Source organism: Hibiscus syriacus, unplaced genomic scaffold (assembly GCF_006381635.1).
Source record: "Hibiscus syriacus cultivar Baekdansim isolate YM2019G1 unplaced genomic scaffold, ASM638163v2 tig00110015_pilon, whole genome shotgun sequence".
Taxonomy (NCBI): Eukaryota; Viridiplantae; Streptophyta; class Magnoliopsida; order Malvales; family Malvaceae; genus Hibiscus; species Hibiscus syriacus.
Window position 1 is genome coordinate 180130 of NW_024062564.1, and position 8108 is coordinate 188237.

The 8108-nt window shown below is 33.4% G+C and overlaps 1 pseudogene; it reads left to right on the plus strand.

Moving 5' to 3' along the window:
- Positions 1 to 695: 695 nt before the first annotated feature.
- Positions 696 to 2861, plus strand: LOC120212743 (annotated as a pseudogene).
- The last annotated feature ends 5247 nt before the right edge of the window (positions 2862 to 8108 follow it).

Below are 8108 nucleotides of genomic sequence, written 5' to 3' on the forward strand. Positions count from 1 at the left end.
ATGCATAGCTAATATTCTAATAAGCCTTCATCACCATTGTTATTTCCTTGTTCATCTGCAACTTCTGAAAATCTCAGTCCTTTTTTATCTTTAATTGCATCTGAACCTCAAAATTTTATAATTGGGATTGGTAGAAATGGTGATGTCAAAGCGTAGACATAGGTTTTTCAAGTTCAGAATTCTAGTTTCTTGCCGTATTCAAATTCCCAGTTCATTTCAGTTTTAGAATTTTTCTTCTTTGAATCCCCAGAAAACGGTTCTCCTTCACAAAACAGGAATTTCATATCATTTCCTCAATCAAAAGCCTTTTCTCTAATAGATATTCTTGAATATTGTGTTTATCTCTGGAAAATAGACTAAATGGTTTCCAAGGACTACTAGTTCTTACGTGCAGTTGTGGAAATGGCTTGGATTATGCTGTGTGTGGATTACTCGAGGCTTTTTTGGTTATTACTTGGAGTTTTTTCCTACGAAAATCATGAAGGAAAGCCTCGGATCATCTAGCACATCTTCAAAATTTTCTTTCTTTACCTGATGCGCCTTGTTCTTGAGTTCCATATTCCAGTAGCTAGATAGCTAAAATATGTGTTTTCAATATATATATATATATATATATATATATATATATATATATATATATATATAGATTCTACAATAAGCCCCACAGCTTTTCAAGGTGCCTGATTTCTCAGACCATGTACCAAACACGTCTAGGTGGATGCGATAATGGAGTTAAATCTCAGCTCGAATACGTCAAAACCGATCCATCCGGTCGGTACGGAAGTGTAAGCTTTCTTCTTCGTTCTCTCTAAATTGTCCGGGAAAATTTTGAGAAATAGTTTTTGATGATAAGTGAAGAATGCGTGTGAATGAAATTATATGCATTGTTTAACGTTTTTAACATGATTGGATGCGTGGGAAATTCTCTGCAGTTCAGAGAGATTCTTGGTAAAGGAGATATGAAGACAGTGTATAGGGCATTCGATGAGGCCCTGGGAATGGAGGTGGCATGGAATCAAGTCAAGCTTAACGATGTCTTCCGTTCACCAGATGAACTGCAGCGGCTTTATTCCGAGGTCAACCTCCTCAAGAATCTCAACCATGATTCGATCATCTGATTCTACGCTACTTGGATTGATTTCGATAGGAGAACTTTCAACTTCATCACCGAGATGTTCACTTCCGGCACACTTCGAGAGTAACCACATCGGACTTTACCATCAATTGGTCTCATTGGTGTTGTTTTAGTGTAAGTTTTAATACGTTGTTTGATATAATACAGGCATAGACAGAGGTACCAGCGTGTTGATATGCGAGCAGTTAAGAGCTGGGCTCGTCAAATTCTGCACGGTCTAGCTTATCTGCATGGCCATGACCCTCCAGTGATCCACAGAGATCTTAAGTGTGATAACATTTTTGTCAATGGCCATCTCGGGCAAGTCAAGATCGGCGATCTCGGACTGGCGCCATTCTTCGTGGCTCACAACATGCCCATAGTGTCATAGGTATGCTCTAAAGTTCTATCATCTGTTTGATTTCTTGGTACCCAAGTATATCACTATATATTAATTTCTTCAAACTTGCATACAATACTAGGGACACCGGAATTTATGGTACTGGAGCTATATGAGGAGGAGTACAACGAGCTAGTCGATATATACTCCTTTGGCATGTGTGTATTAGAGATGCTTACTTCCGAATATCCGTATAGAGAGTGCTCGAATCCAGCTCAAATCTACAAGAAAGTGACTTCAGTGAGATATTGCAGCTTTGTTAGTATTGACAATCGACCGTTGAATTAATCTAAGACTTGTCTGTCTGTGCAATATTCATTCTTAACTCTCCAGGGAAAGTTGCCAGAGGCATTCTATTGAATCCAAGACCAGGAAGCCCAGGGTTTATCGGAAAGTGCCTGAAGAATGTTTCCAAGAGGTTGCCTGCACATGAACTCTTGCTTGATCCATTTTTGGCCTCTAACGAAGAGACTCTGCAGTCCTCCCAAGAGTCTGGAGCCAGAACCAAACTCGTGAAGGCCGAGTCGCAGAACTAGCGCCTTCTTTGTAGATAGATCCAACGAGGAGTACTGATATGCCGATAACCGGCACGATGGATCCGAAGACGACACAATTTTTCTCAAAGTACAGATTACGGACAAAGAAAGTACTATTGCATACATACTGAAGATGTTCATGAATTCTAGAAGATTCTTAATCAATGATTTCCCTTATTACAGGTCAGGCTCGGAACATCTATTTTCCCTTCGACATATCGAATGACACGGGGATTGATGTTGCCTTGGGGATGGTGAAAGAATTGGATATTGATGACTGGGAGCCATTGGAGATTTCTGATTTGATAGAAGAGGAAATATCTTCACTTGTCCCGACTTGGAAGGATTGAAGCACCTCTCAAGTTCCCTATCAGTACAGCTTTAAGTACGACGAAGACGATCACCAAAACGGAATCTGCCATCCTTTCTATGCCACCTCCAAAGCAGAATATTCTCTTGAGAATAGTATCACTTCTAAGTGCAATTGGCCCCAAGTTGCTTACTGCTACATTTGACAAGAATTGTTTATTTTTGCAGATGTTTTCAGCAATGATGATGCAAGTTCCAGTTGCTCCATGAACTCATTCCTGCACTGTAGCACGAATTATGAAGTCGAATTTGATTTGACTCTGCATCAATGGAGGTCTTGTCACTTCAACGGCCATAGGAAGCTAACAAAGATTCATTCGCTTGTGGACATACGCAACAAATTGCTGCACCAATCAGTAATGGCAGAGATAAACAAGAGACGCCTATTCAACATCAATGGAGCAGTGGAGAACATTGGATATCAGGCAAGGCATATCTCGAAGACAGCATAAAGGGAAGGAAGGATTTTTAGATAATGAAGAAAATCCCATCCCGTTGATCTCTCTGTTAATCTGTTAGTTGCTTTCAGTAGTGATGCTGTACAAATTCTGAATAATCAATCTGGTTTAGTGTAATGAGTACTAATGCCAGGTTGCAGACATGTTCAAGACCATGAACTAGTATTCCCTAAAACCTCACTATATTTTTGGAGTGAGAAATGTATGTATGCATCACCATTTTTATGGATTGAGAACTATATGTATATATGTATGTAACATTTAGTTTCATGTGAGTTTTTTTTTTAAATATCTAATTAAGAGTTTCTTTGAAACATTTAATTTCTATTATTAATAAAATATTATTTTAATTTTTATCTTTTAATGATTTTCAAAGACTCAAAATTATTTGAAACCGTCACAAAAATACTTTGGACACAATATTAATAGTTATTTTTGTCTAACCTTTAAAATAATTTGATATATTGTTCCTTTGTTTAATATCTATTGATATCCATTAAGTGTTATTATTTTCTTTTGTTTTTGGTTTATAAAAATACTAAAACCACCTATATAATAGAGTAAATCCCATACTTACGAGGGGTTGATCTTCTATAGAATAATTTTCAAGTATACTTAATATTTTTTTTCCAAAACTTTACATGCATGACAACGTGATAGCATTATTTGATATATAGGTTAGTTTAATAAACAACACTAAACAGAAGAAGCTGTAAAAATTCATGTTTTATATGTGCATAGTTTATATATAATGAATAGTTCTTTGCTTGATTGGTTTGAAATAGTGCCAAGATAAAGTGGCAAGTAAACTTGAGTAAGTTGCAGAAGAAATGAGGAAGATTTTGGCAGAAAATGCAAGCAAATCAGAAAGGGAGTGTGCAAAGGAGTTTTCCATTTGAGCATACATAATAATAACAACAATAATAATAAATAACATCAATAACAATAATAGTTGGTTGTGCTTATTCATTAATCCTTCACCTTCCTACTACTAAGGATTAAATAGTTTAGAATAATTATAAGTTAGTCTATTCATATTTTTCTTATTCAATAACATTATATACATATTATACATATACAACTGATCAAATATAGATTCTCTAAAGAGAACAACATTCTATTATATCGTTGATACCACTCAATAAATTCAATAAGTTATAAAATTGAAGTATGTTTGATACAATTTTATATATAACATAAATAAATAAATAAGATCTTATAATATACACTTCTAATTTTTTTTTCTGGCAATATGAATGAAGCACAACGTTCTTTTTCCATGGAGCTCTAGTGTTCATCTCTAAACACATATCTCACAAAATAACATGTAAAAAAGTTAAAACTCTTTAGCTGATCCATTATTCACTGCACTCGTTATTTTTTTACCTTTATTCCATTTTTATGTACAAAAAGAGTTGGAAAGTTGCATTTTTGTGTTTCTTCTACGTGGGTTTGATTGATCAATGTAAAGTTTGAGGCTTTGAGAAATGGGATTGAAGAGTGCACTGTTTGATAGATGAAAAGACTGGAAAATAGTTTGGCAGTACATCTCTTTTTGTTTCTATCATTGGAGAGAAAAGGGGTGAGAATAATGAGATATGGTTTTAGTTAAGTTGTCAATGTTGGGAGGCCCCTTAATCATTTAACATAAAAAGATCTGCAAATTATACTTTAGGTTGAAATGCATGCATCATATATTATATATATACTCCCTTTTTCTATGTAACTTGGAGAAACGGGTAAAGAGAAAATCGTGCCAAATTTTCTTGAAAAGATTTCGTTAGTCACATCGCCGTCGATGTCTAGTTGTCCACAGATTTCATTTTTACTTTGCCAAAATGAAAGACAACTAGATTTCGTTTGAAGAAAAAGGAGGGAGAAGGTAAGATCTACAATAGTATACGTGATTGTGAGTCAATTAATCAACCAACATATTAACAGAATAAATATTATTTGAAATACATATGAATTATATATTTATCATATACACATGAAAGTGATGAACAAATCAAATCAAAACCATTATTCGATGCAAGTAAATATATATATATCTTAAAGTTTTATTAGAGTTACTTTAATAAAAATATCAAGATATATACATTTAGATGTACCTTTAAAAGTATTAAATTCGAATAATTGTGTCTGTGTATTATCGTGATTTGACTTTACTTACTTTTACATATGAAAAAAATAACAATTCACTATAAACTTTATCAAAAAATTTAGAGGAGATATAAACGAAATTTTTTTAGCCATTTATTTTAGAGACGACGGGAGATTTCGTTAGTTGTGAGGTAAAGTGGCAAAGATATTAAGGTAATCATATAAGAAAGTCAAATTGGGTGTGAAGGAGTAATTGTCAAGGGACTAATGACACACGTGCAGCGGTTGGTACGGGGGGACATTGTTAATTTGTTTTACTTGTGGAATAAAATTAATTCAGAAAACAGCCCTTCCAAGTCGCACCTCACCCTACACTTTGAAACTTTGTAGGGTACCTTACCCTTCATTTTATGGTTGTAAGGTAGAATCATCATAGAAGGAAAGATATGGGTTGGCAGTAGCCAGAATCTAGGGATTAATGTTGGCTTTTTAAAAATATTTCTTTGTTTGATTCGGTCTCTCCTTTCGCCTCGCCGACAACTTCCCCAATTTGCTTTACTTTGGCGTTTTTCTTTCTCCTTTGAAATTGATTTTATTTTAGAAGAAAAATATTTTCTCATCAAATATACAATTTTTTAGGAGAATACAAGCGTAATGACAATTATTGATTATTACAAAAGAAAAATAATGAAGTAAAATAAATCATTATAAAATATTAATAGATAATTTAATAAAAAATAATTCACACATATCAAATATTCGAAACCAAAATAAATATTCATAATTATTAATATTACGTTTATTATATATTTTATTGTTTGTGGTCACCTTAAAAATTTATTTTTGTGTATTTCATATAAAAATAATATATATATTATCATTAAAAATATTTCTAAATTCCCTATTGATATTAAAATTCTTAAGCCAATGCATGATGGCAAAAGCTACATGGGAAAAATATGAACCGCAGAATTAGGAATTAACAGAATAAACCCTTTTAATAAGATTTTATGTTTTTGAGTTTGATTTTGTTGGGCAGGCAACCATGCTTCAAGCTAATTGCCCAAAAAGAAACTACATCTCAAATCCATTGTCAAATTACATATATATAAATATTTAATATGAAAATAATATCCTTTTATTTTGTTAAAAAAAATTATTTTGTAACCTATAACTATTTTTTTTCGAGGGAGAGGAGGCCATTACAGAAGGCTAGAGCCTAACAAAAGGAAGGATCGTGGAGGTCATTGATAAGTGCTTAACTTAGTTAACATTTTATTTTTAAATTACTCCTTAATTATTGGTTTTTGTGGTTTAATTGTTCGTTTTCATTCATTTTTTTGTACATGACGTTATATTTTGAAAATTGCACTAAAATGACGGGATTCTGTATTTTTTTTTAATTTTCGAAATCGAAGCTGAACTAGAGGGCATGAATTCGTGCAAGAAACATCCGACGAGGCGATGGCGTCAACACCTTCTAGAAGATCCAGTCAGTGTTTCTAGAAGAACGAATGAATTGGCCGCATGTTTCTGGAATTCAGATTTGAATTCAACTCAAGTTTTAGGATAATATTTTAAATATTATATTTTATCTTTGTTTTAGGTATTTTAGTTTAAATAGTTTTAAGTGTTTTAATTAGGATTTAAGATGTTTAGCTTGTTTTTAGAAATTTGAAGGCTATAAATACCATCTAAGGGTAAGCCTAGAAACATATCTCTCTCATCTGAGAATAAAAAATATTCTTTTTCTCTCTATTTTGCGCATACTTTTCAATTATGCTAAGTATGACTTTGGTCATGCTTAGCTAAATTTCTTTCAAGCCGAAAACTGAAGCGAACACTTAATTCCAAACGTGAGAATTGTAAGGTACTTAAATCGCTTCGGATTTTTCTCTCTGTTTTCTGAGCTTACTTTTCAAATCAAAATGATTTCGACATTGGTCCAGATATTGTTATGGTTAACGTTTGAAGAAGGATTTGCTTATTGAAGCATATTCAACTTCCCGAGAACACACTTAGCAAAATTGTTTGCTAAGAGGAAATTGAGATCGGAATCTGTTATTGTTGAAATGATATAATCCAAGTTGGCAGCAAAGAATTGTCCTTGTAAGCCGACGTGAATCTTGAAGTAAAAATCTATTTCGATGATTCGAGGAATTTGAGGCGAAGTTGAAGTCTGAAGCTGCTTTCACAATAAGTTTTCTTTATCCAAATTTATTTATTTTATTTATTTGTTTATTTAATTTTATCTCATTGTAATTCTTTAAATAATTAAAAAACCTCTTTTATCTTTATTACTATTTTTAATTCATTATTTATTATTTTATTATTTTTATTTTTTTAATTTATAATTATTTATTTTTTACACCTTTTCAATTTTACATGGATTCTATCTTTTCCTGAAATCAAGAAACATTTTTATTAAATCACAAAAAACTATAGTCTCTGTGGGTCGACTCTGTTTCTTTATACTATATTTTCCTTTTTATTTAATTAAGAAACTTGAATTATTTTAATAACAAAACGACAATTATCAGTTGTTATGTAGGCAGTCAAGCACATGAGGAGGAAAAGTCGAGATAAGGACAATGAAGCTGTCGAGTTTAGGAGTCATCTTGGCTATGAAATCAGCAGTGAATTTAGCTTCACGGTAGATAAGGGTGGAGTATACCATCCAAGGCTTGGATGTCATGCTAGAAATAGCTTTTACCATGGCAATCAGGCTAAAGTGGGAGTCACTAGAAGAGATGAGCTTGTAGGCTTCAGAACAATCGGTTTGGCATTGAACGCGTTTAAAGGGTGAGAGACTCCAACATATTTTTGGAAACCAGTAAGCCAATCACAGTTTGAATTGCGAAGAAGGCCACCGACAACACCATGGTTGTTCACGGGATTGAGGGCACTATTCATGTTTAGCGTGATCCGTCCCATAGGCGCTGGTTGCCATTGAATTTTCTTCGGTTGGTTCAGGAAATGATGAGTCGAGATGTAAAAAGGCGAGGAGCAATAGTGGAAAGCCCAAGTCTTGTTGTAATTGAAGATATCATTGTTGGGGAGCGTGTTAGCCGAGAAGATCGTCGAGTTTCATCGCTTCCAAACCTGCCAAAGAAGAGAAGAAAACATAA